We start from the raw sequence: 21,895 nt of genomic DNA, 5'->3' as shown, positions 1-21,895 counted from the left end.
ACTAAGGCACAGTTCTCCTCATCATGCATAGATGAAGAACTGTCTCTGGTGTGCCGTCTAATCTCCTCTTGCACAAGATCCGACCAAAGTCTCTCCCATCCTGGCAATTTCTCCCTTCCATTCACCGAGTATTGGTAGCTATGCCAACTCTTAGGAAGGCCAAGGAGTGCTAGAGTCACCATATCCTCATCATCGACAGTAATCCCCACACTTCCGAGCCCATCTCGACACTGAGTGAACTTCGTGAGATACTTGGGCATACTGTCACCATTCTCGCATTTGATGTTTCTAAGTTTATCTTTGAGCACCAACTTCCTTTGATCGCTCTTGCTTTGGAATAGATCTGTTAAAGTATTCCACATCAGATATGGAGAAGTTTTTCCATGCAGGCTGGACACAATGTGATCCTTCACGCCCTCCAACAGAATCCTTCAACATTTTGCGGTCTTCTTTTGCCAAGCATCAGCTTGAGTAGCATCAGTAGGTTTTGGGACATCCGTCTCTATGAACTCCTTTAGCGCGTTATCATCCAATGCTGCCTCCATCCTTTCCTTCCATGAAATATAGTTTGAGCTGCCCTCAAGGGCATACAATCACAATCCTATCAAAGACATCTGAGTTTTGACACCAAGAAAACGCTGCTACAAATTCGAATTCCACCAGCAACCAACTCAACTGCCTCGGATCTAAGATTCATGAGAACACAATATTTCTTGTACAGAGATCGACCGTATCGGCTTTCATCGGATATCTCACCTTCCAAAAGAAGGATGAATCCAGAGGCTACCTAGCCCGATTACAGACTCTACCTGAAGAAATAGAATGTAAACACTTCCTGAATAGTAGATCAGATGATCAACGGCTCTGATACCATGTAGAAACTTTTTCTACAAATCATCTAGCTCTAATACCATGTAGAAATTTTGAATAATATGACACATATTCACAGAGATTATCCTGATTATACACTTATAAGCGGAACTTGCATAATACATAACCTCCTCTACGTTGATCATCAATTTACAGAAGCAGAAACAATAACATGTGCACATAGAAGCATCAATCACACATATCAACACAATATTTTCCTGGGGAGAGCTTATAGCTGAAAACCCCACACTATCTGTATATTATATTGATTGAATCATGTAACATTACATAGTACAATACTCCTCACAAGTACTCAGTACTATCTCCACATGCTACACACAATACAGCTCAGATCTGATCTCCAAATCTCCCCTGCTACTTGCCTGCCTCCACAGCTCAATACCTGCTCGAGAATGAATGAGAATGGTTTACCAAACCCGTATTTAACCTCCAAAGAATCACTCACAGTGGGAAAGACGTGAGCAGAGGCTATAATACTTGGTATTGGCCAATTCATTGGCATACTCAATCCCTTTGATTGTGCAAATCATCATGCACAACTATAGTCACAACTGATAACAATCTGATCCTCTAACACCTGTCCCTCCTGAACTGAACATGCACTGACATGCAATTGAGTTAACTGATGTATTCTATAGTTGCATTATGAGTTACTAATTAGTTTAACAACTCATCATTAGTCTATCTGCAGTTAGACTAATTACAACTAGTTTTACCAAGTCAAACTGAACACAACTCCATCAACTCTATAATCAACTCCACCAAACTCAACTGATTGAGTTCTAACTGAAGTCATGCATGCAACAACCCAACTAACTCATAAAGAAAATGTATTTCCTTCTGACAGCTACATGTGCCACATCTGTAGCTCAAACTGAAGTGCTCCAAGAGAATAAGATCAAGTTTATAGTCCAAATATTATTATGAGACAATAATATTTGACTTTTGTATTTTTGACAGCCAGTCTAAAAATAGACTTTGATCACTCCCGCTGTGATCACTCTTGTTGTGATCACTCCTGTTGTGGTCACTCCTGCTGTGATCATCCCTGCTGTGGTCACTCCTGCTGTGATCATCCCTGCTGGGATCCAAAAATAGAACTTGCACCATAATTTGCCTGCGGGCCCACTTAGTGAAGGCGACTCCTTTCCACTAAGCTCCATCATCTTGTTGCATTCTCAACAAGAATTTCTTGTTGCACACTTTTCAACACTATTGAAGAAGCTAAGGATTTGGCATTGCTAACAATTGATGAATTAATGGGATCATGTCTATCCCATGAATCAAGGATAGACAAAATAAGGATTTCTCCATAGAAACTTCTTTTAAAATCTAGGTTTCTATCTCAAGAGACAGAGGTCGAGGCGGAAGAAATGGTAGTCAAAGAGATGGTAGAGAAGAGCAAGAAAAATAAAGTGGAAGAAACAACAAAAGCTTCAACAACAATCAAAGAGTTGATAAATCAAAGGTGAGGTGTTATTATTGCAATAAATTTGTTCACTATGCACATGATTACAGAAACAAGATAGTTGATCAAGCAAAGCAGAGAGAAAATGTAACCATATAAAGTAGTGAATCCATGTTCCTAGCTTGCCATACCATGCATGAAACTTCTAGTAATGTTCGGTTGTTAGATAGTGGTTGTAGTAACCATGTGACTGGAAACAAGAATTTGGTTGCAAATATAGATCAATCAGTCAAGACTGATGTAAAACTGGGGACTGACGAGACTATAGATGTAGACAACAAAGGAGTGGTCAACATATTAACCAAGTGGGGGGGGCCAAAGACAATTTCAAAGGTATACTATGTTCCTAGCCTAAGACATAATTTGATAAGTTTTGTTGGTCAATTAATGTGAAAAGGATACAAAGTTATTTTTGAGTGACAAGGTTATCTCATATATGATAAGTCTCCAAACAAGAAGCTAATAGTGAAAGTGAAAATAATGAGGAACCAATCATCCCTATGATCATGAATTATAGAAATAGGATTAGTTATTTTAAGGTTGTGTGTGTTGATGATTATTGGTTATGGAACTTTCAGTTTAGAAATTTTCATTTCTCTGGTTTGAGATTGTTGCAGCAGAAAGGGATGGTTAGAGGATTACCTCCCATCAAACAACCCTCTATTACTTTTGAGTGTTGTATCTTGGGAAAGTAACACCAACACCATGAAAGTTTTATGAAAGGAGATGCATACATCGCAAAGTAGCCACTAGAGTTGGTTCATAGAGACCCATCTAGACCCATGCAGACACAGTTGATCACTGGAAGTTGTTACTTCCTCACATTTATTAATGATTTCAGTAGAAAGACATGGATCTATTTTTTGAAGCAAAATTATAAGAATTTTGAAAAGTTCGAAGAATTCAAATCCCTAATAGAGAACCAAAGTGATCGTCATAACAAAGTATTTAGATCACATTGTGGTGGAGAATATGATTCAAAGGCATTCCATGCTTACTACGAACAACATGGAATTAAAAAGACAATTTACAACCAGATACACACCACAATAGAATAGTGCAGCAGAGAGAAAGAACATACTAATTATGAACATGGAAAGGAGCATGTTGAAAGGAAGAAATTGTCAAATGAATATTGGGTAGAAGTAGTTTCATGCATTGTTTAGGTGATAAACAAATCTCCTACAAAGAGTGTGATGAACAAAGTTCCACAAGAAGCATGGTCAAGTATGCCTTGTAGTGCATCTCATTCTAGAGTGTTTGGATGCATAACATATGTGCATGTACCTAAAGATCTAAGAGGAAAGTTAGATGATAAGAGTGAAAAGTGTATATTTATTGGGTACAGTGAGCAATAAAAGGCATATAAATTATATATCTTTGTCACCAAAAAGATTATAATCAACAGAGATGTTGTGTTCAAAGAAAAAGAGTCATAGAATGGGAGTGTAGACAAACTGTTGGTGCAAGAGTAGTATTCATGGAAAAAGAGTATGTAGCAGAAAATGAGTAGCAAGGATCACAAGAGAAGACACCAATTAAAGGCACACCAACAAGGACGTCACAATACTCTGGATATTCAAGCAGATCAACATATCAAAATACTCCAATCTATTAGTCAGGTGATGAATCAAGAAATGGTAAGAGAAAAATGAAAAGTTTACAATATATTTATGTTGATTTGGATGTCAATTCAAATTTTTCATTATCTTCATTTCAAACTTCATCATTTGAAGAATCCATCAAAGATGAGAATTAGGCGTAAGCCACAGATGAAAAAATAGAATCTATAAAGTAGAATGACACTTGGGATTTGGTTGAGTTACCTAAATATAAAGATCTCATTGATGTGAAATGGGTTTACAAGACAAAGTTAAATCAAAAAGGAGAGTTTAACATATTTAAATCAATGTTTGTCAGAGAAAGGTTTTCGCAGCAACCGGGAATAGAATTTGGAGAAGCTTTTTCTCCAGTAGCCAAGTTCGATATGGTAAGAGAAGCCTTGGCAAGAACAACTCATAATAAGTGGAAAGTGTATCAGATGGATGTGAAATCAACCTTTGAATGATGCTATGGAAGAGGAAATCTATGTGTAAAAACCTCTAGGTTTTGAAGTTGAAGGTAATGAAGATAAATTTTATAGATTGAAGAAATCACTCTATGGACTCAAATAGGCTCCAAGAGTCTGTTATAGAAGAATTGATAGTTATATGATCAAGAATGGATTTAGGAGAAGCAACATTGAACCAACCTTGTACACAAAGGTAAATGAGCATGGTCAAATTTTGATTTTCTGTTTTTATGTAGATGATATGATTTTTACTGGTAATCTTGAACTATATTAGTTTAAAGTAGCAATGAAGAAATAATTTGAAATGAAAGATATTGGTGTAATGAAATATGTTCTTAGCATAGAAGTTGAGAAATTAGAGAAAGGGATTTTTATTTGTTAAAATAAATATGCAAAGTAATTGTAAAAAAGATTCAAAATGGAAAGTTGTAAACTTGCTCCTACACCAATAACGACAGGTACAAAGTTAGGTAAGGATGATGAAGGATGACATGTCAATCAAACTTTGTTCAAAGATTGGTTGGCAACCTTATGTATTTCACAGCTACAAGAACAAATATTATGCAAGGAGTTAGTCTAATTTATAGATTTATGGAATCACCAAAATACTCATATTGGAAAGCTGGCAAAAGGATTATGAGATATATAGTAGGAGCTAAAAATTGTGGCATATTGTATGCAAGCAAAAAAAAAGGAAATATTTGGTTCAATATACTGATAGTGATTTTGCAACAAGTTTAGATGATAGGTAAAATACTTTTGGTTATATGTTTTATCTTGGTTCAGGTGTGATATCATGGGCATCTAAGAAGCATCCTATTGTGACAATTTCATCATCAGAAGCAGAATATGTAGTAGCAACATCAACAATGTGTCAAGCAGTATGGTTACGAAGAGTTTTTGATGGTCTTCAATAGAAACAAGAAGGATCAACAACAACCTATTGTGAAAACACATCTGCCATTACGCTGTCGAATCATAGTGTGCTCCATCAAAAGTGGAAACTTATAGATACAAGATATCATTTTATAAGAGAACTTGTGAACAATGAAGAAGTTTATTTAGAGCCTTGTAAATTGAGCGATCAATTGGCTGATATATTCACTAAGCCATTTGCAAAATATGTATTTGAGTTTCATAGAGGAAACTTCAGTGTTGTAAGCCTAATTGAGACTTGGACCAGTAGACATGTTTGAGTTGTGATGAGTCATGGTTTGGTTTAGCTATCGTAATTAAAGGGGAGTGATAAAAATAAATAATTACTCTCACATGCAGTGTAGTCTATATTAAGAGCATGAGTTAATTTGAGCCAGTGTGAGTTAGTTTGAGTTTAGTCTATATTTGGAAAAGTCAAGTTAGTGCGAAATTTTGCATGATGAAGTTATTTTGTGTGAGCTTCAATTGAGTTGCTAGTTAGAAAAGATAATTACCCAAATTGGGTTCAACTGGAATCAATCAAGTTTATGTGATTAATAAAGAAGAACAATAGCTCATGTGTTTTGTGTGTGAATTTGCGTCTTTCCTCCTCTTCCTTTCAGCCATAATCTCTTCCGTGTTGAGGGTTGTAATATTGACCAACCATATATGTAGCAGTTGACATAAAGTACTTTCATTAGAATAGTGAAAAACACTATAGTCATAATTATTGCATGCATGTCTCTGTTTTAGAGCATAATCCAAGTATTATTAATCATATGTTTAAGCCAAGGAAGGAATTGAAATTGTACAAAATTATAACTAGTGTTATCATGGCTAGTAAATGCGGAGACCATGAATTATAATAAGCAATTTACATCTCACATGTTAAAATTAAAAAATCATAAAAACTAATTAAATTATAATTATTATTTTTTCTTTATGTGTGGTTCATGTAGATCAGTGGTTCCTACACCCACAGAAACTATCTGAAAACTATCAAGTAGATCCACTCAATAGGATCACTTCCCATTGACTCATTAGCAATGTTGAACCCCTAGAGCATCGAGGAGAATTGACCCCATGACCTCTCATTAGCAAGGTGCTTTTAAAGAAAATAACTCAACCAATTGATCTAACCCTTGGGGCTAGTTAAATTATTATTATTGTTGTTGTTGGTATTATTATTTATACAAATAATCAATATATGAATAAACATATATACATTTGAAAAAAATGGAACAATTTTTTTCCATGGAGATTTACATCCACTTACTATGGAGCTTCTTAATTTATAAATAGGTTTTGTTAATATCATGGGCTAATACCATGGATTATCAAAACCACATGCTTAAAAAACCATAATTCACTTCAAATGAAGTTTGTTCATATGACATTTTTTAATTAATGAATTTAATTAAAAGGTAAAAATAGGCATAACTAATTTGGAGATAAATCTCAATCTTTGATTTGTCTATACCATTAAAAATATTTTAAAATATTATGTGGAGATTCAATTTCTATTATCCACCTAATAATTATTGATAATTAAATTAAAATTCTAATTTCTTAATCTAAAATAGACACACCTATCAACATTACTAATACACAAAAATACATATTTCATCAAATAAACTTCACCCTTCCCACCCTTCCCAGTGACTAAGTCTAGCTATGGCTTTAACTTAGATGCACATTGGGATGGCACCGTGTTATATGGTTATAATTGAATGTTTTCCAAACCACTTCTTCTACTTGGTTGAAATTTAAAAGTCAACCGAATGAAAGCGCTGCGTAGCTTACCGATGGCCCGAAATTTTAAATAATAATGTGAAGAGGACAGATCTTAAATAAAAGTATATCCACCGTGAGAAGTAATGACCACATTTACAATTTTCAATAATATTCTCAAATAAAGTATGAGCATAAGATAAGCATGTCCTCGGCCTTTTCTCAGTGGCGTCCCTTAGTTCATTAACTACGTCATAGCCTTCTTTTTCTCAATCGTCACACAAACAAGTGACCACTGCAGAAGAACGGTGTGGGCAATGGATATTTTAACAACCTTTATATATTTAATCCATTGTTCAAATCCACGTTTTCCAAAATAATATGTTCAAAGCCCTTTTTAACAAGTATGGGTAAATCTTTTTTAAAGAATTAATCTGTTTTTCAAATGGATATCTCAAAATATTTATGTTTAGCACCCTTTTCCTTTACTGAAGTTGAACGTGTAACCAGCAATGATTTTGGTGATGAAAATTTTGCATTGATATAATCTTGCTAATGATTATATATGATTATATATATAAACCAATCTATTATATTTTTATTTATATATATTTTTTTAGATTTAAAAACTAATAATATATTTTTTTTTGTTAGCCTAACCCAAAGGGGTTTAAGAGAATTGACCTTGTGACCTCCCAATTAGCAAGGCACTTAGCAATGGGAACTCCACCAATTGAACTAATCCTTGGGCTTGGAAATAAATGAGTATTTATTATAAAATTAATAATAATAAAATAATATAAATAGAAAATAAATGTCATTGTGATTTTACATGTTTAATTATTATTTCATAAAATTTAAAGGAAATTATATCTTGTTAGATTAAAATTAATTAATATTATTTTCTTCCTTCTCAAGTTGTTTGAGTCTTCCAGAGATTACTTCAGGCTTGGGTTGTGGATTGAGAAACCATGATCTAGGGGTATCTAAGCCATCAAAATCACCCGGGGATCACACCCAGGCTTGGCAACACCAAAACATACAATGACTTGATTTTTCCCACAATTTTAAACTGATGACTTTCACATCACGAAGTGAGTTAACAATTCCCAAGTAATTATTACTTTAATTTGTATGATAAATGGATATTAATATATAATCACTAATATTTTATATATACTTCACATTTTTTCTTTCTTATCAAAAGGACAAAAATTATTATTCTATTTATAGCCAAAATAAAATAGCTTTAACATAGATGTGGTAGCATTCCATTTGCATTGAGCTTCAAAAAAATAGTTGGATGAGTCTATAACCAAGTTACATTTTCAAAATAGAACATATGTTGAAACTCTGTAGATAACATAAGTATTTGTTTTCTCCATCAAAATGGGTCCAAGGTAAAGAAACTTTAACATCAGACATTTCAACTGCAAGTATCCTACTATCTATCTACAACATATTTTATGAAAAAATGAAACTGATAGTAGGGTTGAATATTGTAAAAGACATTAGTAAAGTGCCTTCTATGTGAGACAAGTGCATGTGATCTCCAAAATTAATAGATCATATAATATTACATAATTAAAATCTTATTTGGCGAGGTATGCCCAAGGGCACAACTAGCGGTGGTTGATTATGCCCTCATTTCCTTATTTGATTTGCCACTATCCTTGATGCAATTCCAATCCTGTTGATACACCTTTTCATTCTATTCCTTGAAGATATGTGTGAAATAAAGATAAGAGAAAGTTCTTACACAATGAATAAAATTTTGAGATAAATGAACTAGTGTATGATTTTTTAGTCTACTTCTTCCTTACATCTGTTTTATAACAATCAAGGAATCACCATATATATTGAGATGGTCAGAGATATGAAGAAATTTTGTCAATTGTAGTAGTAACTTTAATGTAAATAATTCAATATATTGTTTGAAGCCTTCCTAATGTTTTAAGATAAGGAAAAAAAATGAGAATCTAACACATTGATGAATCCCCTTGAGCCACCCATGGAATTTTTTTGTTGTGATGCTCTATCAAAGAAGGCCCACAATTTTCTTTACTAATGTGAACTTCAAAACAATTTCCGGTTTTGATAGTAGACTATTGTATTGGAAGAAAAGTTGATAAAGCTAGATTGTTTATTACAACTCTCATAAAACATTGCCCTTAATTTTGAAAACTTGTGTTGTTTCTATCTAGCCGAAGGCTGCAACAAACTATCAGAGAGAGATATTTTAGATTATTAGGGGGCTTTCTGTCCATCCAAAATTTTAAGCATTCATGTGTTGAGTTACCTTGCCATGTGTAGTTTGCTCCAATAGATTTTTATATTTATTTCTAGATGCTTCCTATGAAGAGGCATTGTATAAATAGATGGGGGGGTATTTTCAATTTCCTTTAAATAGGGAGAGCATCTACTAGGCCCATAGAATTATCTTTTTTTGTAGAATGTACTAGGTTGGGGCTTTGTTTTTTAAGAGCAACCATATAAAGCATTTCATTTTGGGTGTACAAATTGTTTTCCATATTTTTTTGAAACACGAGGGAGGTGGATCGACATTGGGTTGTTGAGCAATGGAAAGATATCCATTTTTTGGAATGTAATAACCAGTAGGAGTTTTTGACCATAACAAAATATCTTTAGAAGGTGAGAGAGAGATGAAATTGTATTGAAGAGAAGTGGTCTATCAATTCCATTCTAGAACCAAGTCCCCCTCAATATTGAAATCCTCAACTTTCTTCCAAGATTGATGGCCTTGGAATTCCATCCTAGTGGAGGCCTAATCTATATAGAATATAGCTTGATTATTTAGAGCGTGTATAAGTTGTTTCGAGATAATATGTGATTCCTCGCTCTTGATCCAAAGGTCCTTTTGAACTAAAAAAAATTTAGCATCTCTAACTTTCCCTCTGAGACCCTCAGTGATGATATTCATAGAGTTTAAAATATATTTCCAAACTATAGATCTGTTTTGTGAAGGTCTTATAAGGGCTATAATCCAATCTAGAGTAGTCATTGGGAGAATGTATTTTCTTATCATAGTTTGTGCCCAAAGCCTAGTTCCTTGTATCAACTTCCAAGTGCCTTTTGTAGCTAATGAGTTTGAAAACCAAATGATATTTTTCAATCCCTGGCCTCTCAAGGGCTTTGGAAGCGCTACAATGGACCAAACTATGGGTGCAAAGGGTTTATGGTCATGATTTCCAACCAAAAGATATCCTAAGGAAATCGTCTTTTCTTTATTAAGGATGCCCAAAGGAACCCATGATAATGATTCCTATTATACATGAATAGTCACAATCACTTCCTTACATAAAAATGACCCGCCAACTCTAGATAACCATCTATTATGCAAGTTTTGAATTTTTAGCTCAATTTTGGCAATGAGCTGAGCTCGACCCTCATTTTTGTAATTGTTTGACTTTATCCCAAGTATTTTAGAACATCCCTAATATGTGAGTGGACTGATGAAAGGATCGTGGAAACAAGGATAGAATAATTTTTATGTAGGGCATTCCCTACAAGAATAGACTTCCCATGATTTATCATCATAACTATTTCCATAGAGAGTAATTCCAATATGTGTTTTATGGCTTGTAGAATTCCAACATCCATTGCAAGGAAAAGGATGTTATCATCCGTGAATAATAGGTGAGTGGGAGAATTGGTTGGGGAGATCTCAATGCTTTTAATAAGATGATGTCTATTAGCCCTACTAGGAGCTTTGGTAGTAAGGGTAAAAGGGAGAGGGGGCAAGGGGCAGCCTTGCCTAAGACCTCTCTAAGGATTAAACAAGGATGAAATTGATCCATTGATCAATAGTTCCATAGGAGATGTGCTAATACAACAATAAATATAGTCCACAAAGGAGGGATTGAAGCCAAGATGAAGAATAATCGGTTTGATATAGAGCCAATCCACTCTATCAAAGGCCTTGAATAAAAGCACTTTGTAAATGGCCACCTTTTTCTTATGTGTATGGATAGATTGTAGTTGTTCTTTGGTGAGTCCTATCAGCTTGTGGATTTGTCAATCCTTCAAAAAAATGAATTGTTCCAATGAAATATGTTTAGATACATTTGGCATTAGTTAGAAGGCAATGATCTTGGAAATGATTTTGTAGATAGAATTACAAAGATAAATAAGCTGAAAATGATCAAAAGAAATCATCTTATCCATTTTTGGGATTAGGGTGATAAATCTAGAGTTGAAGGGGGATAAGACTCTACCATTTTGTCCAAAGTATTCGGACACTCTCAATAAGTTACCATCGATGAAATCAAAACAAGCCCGACATAATTAAATGGGGAGGCCATCTAGTCTAGGACTTTTATCTTTTTGAAAACCATGTAAAATTGCTTTCTGTTTCGATTTGGTGATTTATTTCATTATTTCTTCATTTTCATTATCATTTATAAAGCATGGGAAGAAATTAATTATCTGGAGGATCTTGTGAATATTTTGTCTTCCATGTTTTTCGAAGATGCCCTCGAAGTATGAAACTCCTTCCTTTGCAATTTCCTTAAAGGAAGAGGTTTGAATGCCATCTCCTTTACTAATTTCCAAAATAGTATTTATGCCTTTTTGGTGGTTTGCAATTTTATGAAAATATTTTGCATTCTCATCCCTTTCCTGAAGCCATATATATTTTGTCTTTAATCACCATTCCTTCTCTTTTTTAAGGACCCTCTTTTTTCCTCTAGGGAATTTTGAGTAGCTATCATCTAATTAAAGAAAGAGGAATGATTAAAATTTTCCAAGAGATCTCATAATTTATCCTCAATTTCAGATATAATCCTCTCATCCTCGAGATTTTTCTCCCTTTCCCATCAAGAGATAGTTTTTTTTGTCTTTTTTAAGTTCTCCTAGAATTGTATCAGGGGAGATGATCCTAGGGAAGGATTGTAGATAGACCAATCTTGCTTGATTTTTTCAATAAGGGAAGAATGGTTAGGCTAGTAGCGATTCAATTTGAAGGGAATGATATGATTTTGGGAACTAGAATTCATGTCCAAGATGATGAGATTATGGTCTCAAATTCCCCTTGAAGTTACCCATTTCCATGCTTGGAGATTTTGATCTAGTATATTTTGAAAAATGAGGAAGCGATTAAGTATCTTAGCTATGTAAGTAGGTATTGTCCTATTACTTGTCCCTGTAGGAAGGATTCATATAGGGAGGATATAAACTAAACCTACATTCTCAATATTTTCCACAAAATAATCTACCAAAGGGTTGATATGAGGCAAAGGTCCCCATAATTCAAATTGTCCTAGAGTGAAATTTAAATCCCCCCTACACAAACAAATTTCAGTCCAAAATAGGGAAATTTGAATTTTTTTCCCAAAAAATGTTCCTGTCCAAGTAATGGTCATATACATTTAAGACAACGAAGGAGAATCCATTGTCTATGTAGAAATAGGTTGTTTCTAGACATGACCGTGAAGCTCGTGCTAATAAACAATGGAGAAGGGAGGTATTCCATCCATTAATCAGAGCTCCTAATCACTCCCAAGGCATCTATATAATTAAAGAATTGGGAGGGAAACATAGGTGGAAGAATGAACTACACTATTGTTCCATCAATCATAGTTTCTTAAAGAAAAATTATGCAAGGGGAAGGAGATGAGATCAGTCTATTTGTGACCCAAGGTTTTCATGGATTGGCAAGACCTCTTACATTCAAAGAAAGTACCCTCATTCCTAACCATTCGCAGGGCTCGTTGTTATAAGTGCACTAATGATGGAATTTTTCTTTACCTACTTAACCTCAAAGGAGGCTTTCTTCATGCTAAGGAGATACATGACTTTCTTTCATGGAGAGAGCCATGGGTCAACTGTAATCTATAATTCTCAAACCTCCACCAACTTTCAGTTCGAAAATCCCATTAGGGAGGACACACTTTGACAGGAAAGAGGAAAGTGACTTAAGATTATAGGGATGAGTCTGAGGAGGAGGAGGAGGGAGGAAATGTTCCTCTGAGGGGAGAGAAAGGTTCAAAATGGGGGAAAAAGTATTTAAGGAAGGGGGAGTGGCAAAAAAGGTAATGGAGAGAGAGGGAGGAGGGAAGGAAATATTGGGGAGATGTGATAGCCCTATAGGTGTAGTGAGACAAATTCATGGAAATGGGGTTTTAAGCATCAAAGGAAAAGTAATAAGGGATAAATGGGGGAGACACACCGATCAAGGAATCCATGGTGGCCATTGTGGGAGGTACAACATCTCTTCGAGTTTCCACTTCAGTCATAGCAAGGTTTCCTTGAATAGTCTCCACATGAGGCATCCCTCATCCATTCAAACTAAACATGGGGGAAGAGAAATTTTACTTTTAATCTTTACCATTTGAGTTCATACTGTGCAAAGGGATGTTTCTTGAGTCCATACCCTTTGTGACCTTTTGGATCCATTTTTTTCTTAATCATTCTACTAGGGAAATATTTTCCAAGATGGTTGTAGGAATGACCATGGGCACACTTAAATGGAATTCCTTCATAATCTAGGTCCTACTTATGGTTCTTTGTCACAAATTGAGTGGAGATAAAATTAGGGAGGCCATATGCGAGGTTTAGACCCAAAGGTATTCTGGCCATTGATATATAACCAATCTTATTGTAGGAGGAATCAAATTCATAGAAAAAATCTAATATATTACTAATTTACTTAAGCATTTCCTTTGACCAAAATTTGCAGTGGTAGGGTTGGAAGCCTAACCCAAACCGGAACCACTTAAAGTTCCTTAGAACAAACATTGAAGTCTAATTTCCAAATTTCGGAATATAATGCTTACAAACCCCAATAACATCATCGCTAAAGCAATTTATTTGCATTCCCTCAAGAGGACATGACCCAACCCATCCAAACCTTAGCTAGAATGATACAACGAGGTGATTATCCTAGCACAGGAGAAAAATGCTTTGTCATATATCTATGTATAACCACCATGTTCATCCATTTACTAGTGAAATGGTTAACACCTTTAGTCTCTTCCATCTTAGCAATATCATTCAACTTGATGTGTGCACCCGTAAACTGGTTTAGCTCTTCCACCTACCTTTTCACACTTTTTTACTCATTTTGGAGGCATTTTTCGATGCCAGTTGGAGGGAGGACAATCAACTATTCGAGGAGGTACCCCAACTAAGAATATCGAAGGTAAGGAGGTCAGAAACGAAATCATAAGAGGTGGTAGGTAGATAGGGGTTGATTACTAGAACTAGGACAACCAAATCCTCTAAAACGTGAGGTAGAGATAGAGACGAGCACAAATAACCATAAGCCATAGTCATGGAGGATTCAGGACAAGGTAGATTTGGAGCAAGAGTGGTTTGGTGAGAGTCCACTAACATAGATGGTGACGAGGGAGGATGGTGTTTGTTACGGGAGCACGAGGGTGCTATCTAGAGACAAGTCAACAATGTGGAGGGAGTAGCGCATACTATACTAGGAGGTATGGCTTGAAAAGACCTAGGATGCTCCCAATATGTTAGAGGAATCAAAGGGGAGGGAATACTAGGGTGAGTCCAAATTTGGAGGCCCTCGTATGGGTCCTCTGATTAGTCTATTGGTTCCACATCTATAACTAAGACTAGAGTTATTAGAGGCTTTCTAGGCTCAACCCTTCACAAAATCTAAACCCTCATCTGCATAGTTGTAGTCACCACCACTCCATCCTCTCTTATATTTCACATTTTCTATATGTAGAAGCATTCTCTTTTTTTCTTTTGTTTAATGCTCGACTTTATATTACTGATGCAAAATGATACTCAGAGTATGGATTTGTGTTATGTGTCGCCTAGATGGGAAACTGACCCAATAACATAAGTTTAGTTCCAAGTGATCTCCACAGGGAAGAAGAACCGAGAAATAAATTTAGTTGTTTGAGATACATATATTTTCCCTCACAAGCGTTTTAACAAAGATGTTAACTTAGCTATAGTAAAACAAAATTGAAAAAAAAAATCCATAAATAAACAAAAATATCATTTAAAACCATAAAATAACGTGGAATTAAAATATTCTAATTTTTAATTATATATTTATTAATTTTTTATATATCTATTAATTATATGCTTTATAATTTTATAGTTATATGCTTTATAAAAAAATTATTAAAAAAAGTTAGTTATAACTTTATTATTAAAAAATTACAATATAATAAATTAAATTAAATAATTTTTTATTATTCCTTAATTCTTATTTTTTTAATTAAATCAACCTTATGTAATATATTTTAGTATTATTATTTTTTTAAGTTAACATGCTATCTTATTTTATGAAACAACATCTTCCAGTAAAACATTTATCCACCAATAACAAATAAAGCGAGCAGAATTAATCATTAACATAATATTATTGATATTTTATATTTATTATTGATTTTTTTTGTATGATGGATATATTTTTTTTATTTGCTACTGTTTTTACTTTGAACTTTAGAGTAGGAAGAACCGCCTTCAAAAATTCTCAAGCGAATTAAACGGAAGGAAAATGTGATCGTTTGGATTAATGCATATCGGAAACCTATGGATGACATCTGAATTTATGTTGAACCAGAAAAACCCATATTTATGAAGATAGAAAAGATCAAGCTGAACCATAGAGCCTACAAACCCATATTTGTCACCAAATTTTCATCAGAAGGAATTTCTTCTGAATATCGCACTCAAAGCTTTTAAATAATACAATTCTATGACTTACAAATACGGAGACAGGAGCAGTTTCTGAATATGGATACAAACGATATCATACAATAACTCTATTGATATCTTACAATAACTTAATACAATTCTATGATTTACAAATACGGAGACAATTCTATGACTTACAAATACGGAGACAACCATGGCCAGAATTGACACAAGGAGCAGTTTCTGAACATGGATACAAACGATATCATACAATAACTTAATACGGTATGTGCATACAGAAATCATGAGCGCCACCCGCGGCGAGACATAGAGTCCTGTCTTTGCAGACGCAGTTGACAGTTGAATTTAGCGATGAATTCTTCCACTCCCCTGTTAAATTCTTCGTCTATCATGGAAGCCAATTCATTGTACCTTTTGGTGTCTAAAACCGTTGGAACTTCCACAAGCTGCATCAGCTCGTGTAGTAATACAGAGCAATTCTCTTCTTCGCAATTAACTATCTCCATGCATGGCACCTTCTCCGACTTGTTGGCACTGTATCTTGCATTATGACCGGCGTCGTGGGCACTGTAAATAAACTTCATCTGTTCAGCTGTCTGAGCGTCGTCACAACAAGATGGGGTTTCTTGTTCGGCTCTCTCATTACAAGATCCGACATATTCCTTACAATAAACCGCCTCAGCGATTTCCTCATAAAAGCTATCATCAGCTATAACGCCATTGGAATTTGTGGAGACTCTCAAGTGGGGAATGCTGATAAGCAAGAGTATGATAAAATTGCATAAGAAGAACATGAAGAAGGTATGGGGAATATTGAAGGGAAATATATGGTGATCAGGTAGTGAGAAATTTGTAGGCCAAAACACTGAGCAGGAAAGCATTGCTGCAACAATACCTAGAATAAGGACCCCAAAACCCTTTATGCGTTTGGACTGCATATTCTCTTCTGCTGTTATTAATGGATCTTTACTCGCCCTCCCGCATTTTGCATATCCTTGTGCGGTACCGTTTTTTACTACACGTTTGGCGCAGAAGGGATTCATTGTGTGAATTCATGGTATGAGAGACTGGAAGTTCTGGGCTTCCTACTGCTACTGCTGCTAAACGGTATTTTCAAATCGAAGTGATCTACGATACAAGAATTAGGGAACCCTAGGAAGACCTATTTTGGTGAATGACAAGTTTGAAGAATCCATGTATATTATACTGATCTCATGTTGAAGCCAGGAAATTGTGGAAGAAAGAACTGAAAATGGACACAAATATAATTTATTTGAAAGAAAATGACATGCGGGGCTGCGTACTCCTCGAGGAAACTTCACTAGTCGTTACTTGGTCTCCTAAACATTTAGATATGACTTGAAGCTCACATGTAGGGGATAATACCGTGTTATATACGTTTGTATCCAAACAACTACTTCTGTAATTGGTTGGAATTGAAAAGTCAACTCAATGAAGGCACAGCTGTCCGACAGCTCTGCGCGTTGATAATTTTCAATAATACTGTGTGAAACCATAAATCTTAAATAAATGACCACACTTAAAATTTTCAATAATATTCTCCAATAAAGTAAGTAGAGAAGATAAGTATGTCCCCGTTCCTTTCTCAGTGGGGTTCAGTGAGTTCGTTAACTACGTCATGGTTATTTTTTCTCAATCGTCACACAAACAAGTGACCAATGTAGAAGAATGGTGTGCTATTGCGAAATCTTTCGATCTCTGGAAGACCCGTTCTGATGCGCCAAATGTTGCCTTCAGTGGCTTGCTGTTGTCCCTTTCCCCCCTCCCACTCTCCGGCGGCTCCTCCCTGAACCGATATTTTAAAATATTTAATCCATGGTTCAAATAGCTGATTTTCAAAATAATATACAGAAATCCCTCTCTAAGAAGTGTGGGTCTCTCCATTTTGTTTAAGTAGAAGTAATCTTTATTTTAAGAAAACCTAGGTATTCGTGTTTAACACGTTTTTCAATAAAGTTGAATGTGTAAGTAGTTCAAACATTTTTAATGATGGAATTTTGGTTACAAAATTAGTAAATTTATGTTTGTATATGTAAGAAAAAAAATAGTCTTCTGTTTCTATGTATATAATTTTTTTCAGTTATACAATATAATAAAAAATATTTTAATATAAATATAAATTAATTATTTTTTATAAATTAAATAGTTAAAATTATTGATAAACGTCAAATTATTATAAAGATTATGATATATGTGATATTTAATAAACATGTAATATTGTCAAAATTAACAAAATTATAATATTAAGTGGATGGTATACAAATCAAATGTTGAGATTCATCTTCAAAGTAGCTATATCATTTTCCCTTTTAATTAAATTGATTAATTAAATAAAACTGTTATATGAAGTGAATTATGTTTTTTTGGGGCAAGTAATATTCATAAATGGTGGTATTGTAACAAAGCCTATTTTTAACGAAGCCTATTTATAGATTAAGAATCTTGATAGTAGAGTGGACATAAAGCTCCATAGTTAAAAATCTTGTTCCATATGTGTTTTTAAATGTATAGATGTTTAGCTTACATATTAAGTCCCCTTATAAATAATAATAATAGTAATTTAAAATAAAGTTATATGCAATTTAATTTATATAGTTGGGTTTGTAATATTATGAAAGAAGGATCTTTTGAATTGAATGGCATATACATTCAATTAATTATGGGCCACTTATTGGAAGATTATAAATTCAACTTTTTTTTTTTTTTTTTTCCGAAGGTGGCAAAACCTATCAAACTCAGGTGTCAAACCAACAGTGAGGACAACCATCTCTGGCTGCTATCCGCGAATGTCGATTTGACTCATCACCGTTATCAAGGAAAACCACGCCACCTGTAATAACCCACTGGTGGTCCGTAAGGGAGCAGGCTTTCACTCCTGCCAGATGCCTCTGGGTCTTGGGCCGTTAACCTGTTTCCTTACGTCCGAGGAAGACGAGCTCTTAGCCAAGCAGAAGCAGTTTTATTTTATAAATTCAACTTATTTGAAGAATGTTTGTTATTTTTATAATATTATTGAATTATTATTATTATTATTAATTATTATCATTATCAACATCATGATCAATATCGTACTATTGTTATTACTACTTGTCTATTTTCAAATAGGGGTTTTAGAATTTTAATTCAATTGTTAAAAATTATTTGATGGATGGTAGAGATTTAACCTCCATAGAATATGCTAGTATATTCATAATAGTATATACAAATTAAAGGTTGAGATTTATCTCCAAAGTGGTTATGCCCCTTTTGCCCTTTTAGTAAAAATAAATTAAAAAAATATGTCATATAAACAAGTGCGATATTAAGTGAATTGTGATTTTTTGGGCATGTGGTATTAATAAGCCATGGTATTGGCACATGGTATTATAAGAAATCCTATTAATAGATTAAGAATTTCCATGGTAGAGCGGAGGTAAATCTCATGGTTAAGAATCTTGTCTCATATCTTTTTTTAATTGTATAGATGTTTAACTTATATATTAAGCCTTAAATTTGTAGTTAATAATAATAATAGAAATTTAAACTAAAGTTATATATATATATATATATTTTTAGCATGAGATGTGTCATGTAATAAGTGTTTTGATTATTATTATGGATTAATGCTTATAAAAAAATCTCACCCATTTAATATATATGGTTGGGATCAAGGTATAAATTTGACAAACACTCCTATCCATCAAGTAAATTTTTTATGATGGGTTTCCTTTTAAAATCACCCTTCGAATGAAGTTTGATTTTTATTTTTACCCACCATTTAAATATTATGTATTATATATTATATACTAGGGTAAGAGGACAAAAATTAAATTATGGTGGGTTGTTTTGCTAGGGATGTTGCACTAGTTAGGCACACATCCACGAAACCAATATATGGTTGCAACAATGATAATGGGAGACAGAGAATGAGACTTTTGAATGAACATCCATCCATTCAAGCATTAATTGATTAGGGAATTCATCATCGAGATGCAGTTAGTCATTGTGGGGTTGGAATTCCTCATGAGAAGAGGGACAGGAAAACAAGACACATAGAGAGCTCAAAAGGAGGGAGATCACTTTGGTGGTAGCTTAGCTGAGAAACCCAAGAGGGCTTCTTGGTTGGGAATCACATAGCAATGGCTTGCCTTAGGGTTGAAGAACACCCTATAAAGGTTGTTGGATTGATGAATCTAGTGGTCAAGAGGGAGACACACAAGTACTTATGGGGCTGATGAACCACTAGGTGTAGAATTTGGGCTAATAACATTGGTGCTTTCACTCACTACTGAACTACCTGAAGAGGTGTTCTCTTTGGTCCTATAGTAGCTTATCTAACTAATGAATATTTCCATGCTAGAATGAACTCCTCTCCTGGAAATGAGTTGACACTCTCTATGCTTACAAGAATCCTTGCATTGATACTAACCAAGATAAAGGCTCCATGGTGTAATAGTTGAGATCTATTGAAAACAACAAAGAGAAACATCCATTGTTCATTGTATGTAAATGATGAATTAAGAGTCCCTCACTAGTTTGTCGATTCCATGATTTTAGTTTGAACACTTCATTAGCTCATGGGTGGAGGTGGTGTAACCTTTGGACTCCCTTGAGTATTCCTCCTAAAGCTCTAAAATATGGCTTAGGGGTGATTTGTTGCAAGAAGGGTTACAATACAAGCCAATATAAGGTTGGGTGGAGAGTTGAATTCCCAATCTTAGTTGTCAGAGTTCCTTATAAGATGGGTTTTTTCCTATGTTCTTTGTTTGTGTGATGTTATTTCATTGGATCATTAAACATTTTCTTTTAGCATGTATTGTTGTTATTTATATTCTATGCTTTATGTATGTTGAGTTGTGATGAATAAGCATGGTTTTGACATGAAATGTTATTGTTTATATTCCAATACTTAATATATGTTGAGTTGTAATGAATGAAGTAACCAAGATGTATAATTGTGTATAAACGAATTGGGATCTAGCTGACTTTCTCTGTAACCTTAAGGGTTATAGCTATATGTGTGAATACCTATGTGTCTTAATGGGTCAATGCAATAGTTTGAGATCTTAACAATATCTTAGTGAAGTATGGGAAATAAGAATTCCTTATGTTCTTCAGTAGGTAAATTTGATGGAAAAGGTGCATTATTCAAGCTTTTGTGGCCATGGTAGTCTAGAGACAACCTAGGCATAAATGAAACTGGCCCTTGAATTATTAAAATCAAGGAAAAAATACTTTCCTATGCATTTAGGAAAAATCTCATAGGCTTGTGTATGAATTGTAAGATTTACAAAATAATCTTGTAAGTCTAAGGATCCTTGCAAAACTAGTCCAAGCTTGAGTTAAGGGTCTACCCAATTAGAAGTCAGCGAAGTTGGTGGTCAGGCGAGTCATCCTGGAGGTTGCGTTCAGGAGGAATTTGGCTCTGTTCTAGTCAGGGGCCAGGCAAGTCAGGAGATGGTAGTAGAGAGTCAACAAGGTTGTTCACTGGTTGTGGCAATGGGGACTGACCCCAACTACAAAAAAGCTATATGGGATTCCACCATTCCATGTGGATTTATCTAGGAGTAGAGGAGCGACTATGTGGGATACCATGTGGGTACCACATGACATGCATTTATTAGATGGTAGGTTTAATGGGCTAAACATAAATGGCCATAAAATTTTATTCATAAGTCAGACTAGGGTAAAATTTATATCATTGGAAAGGTCCCAACTAGCCTACCACAATTATGGTATTGGTTTATAGTTTTAAAGTATTTGGAAAAGGAAAAATCTGGTGGCCTCATTTGTATGACAGGTCTATGGATCTCGATTCAGTGATAATGATAGTGAAACCCTCTTTCAACTCTAGCAAAGGCCATGTGGTGGATGGGGCCATGTTACAACAATAATTTGGCAACAATTTCTAAGATTCTTACACTCCTTCCAAAGTAGGGATTGTTCAAGTGATATAACCTCTAAATATTTTGACAAATAATTGAAATATTTTCTCTTTAAATCATAATCATATGATTCTTCAGGAATTGTTATTCTAGAGATTTCACTCATGCAACATAACAAGTTTGAGTTGGACATTTTCAACCATATATGTTCTTCATGTATTATTATTTGCAACTACCAACTACATATGTTTTGATGATTTGACATAAGTAAAATGACAA

The sequence above is a fragment of the Pinus tabuliformis genome, chromosome Q, assembly GCF_031772625.1.
Source record: "Pinus tabuliformis cultivar Carrire ecotype Pingquan chromosome Q, CPIR1, whole genome shotgun sequence".
Lineage (NCBI taxonomy): Eukaryota > Viridiplantae > Streptophyta > Pinopsida > Pinales > Pinaceae > Pinus > Pinus tabuliformis.
This window is presented reverse-complemented; position numbering follows the sequence as displayed.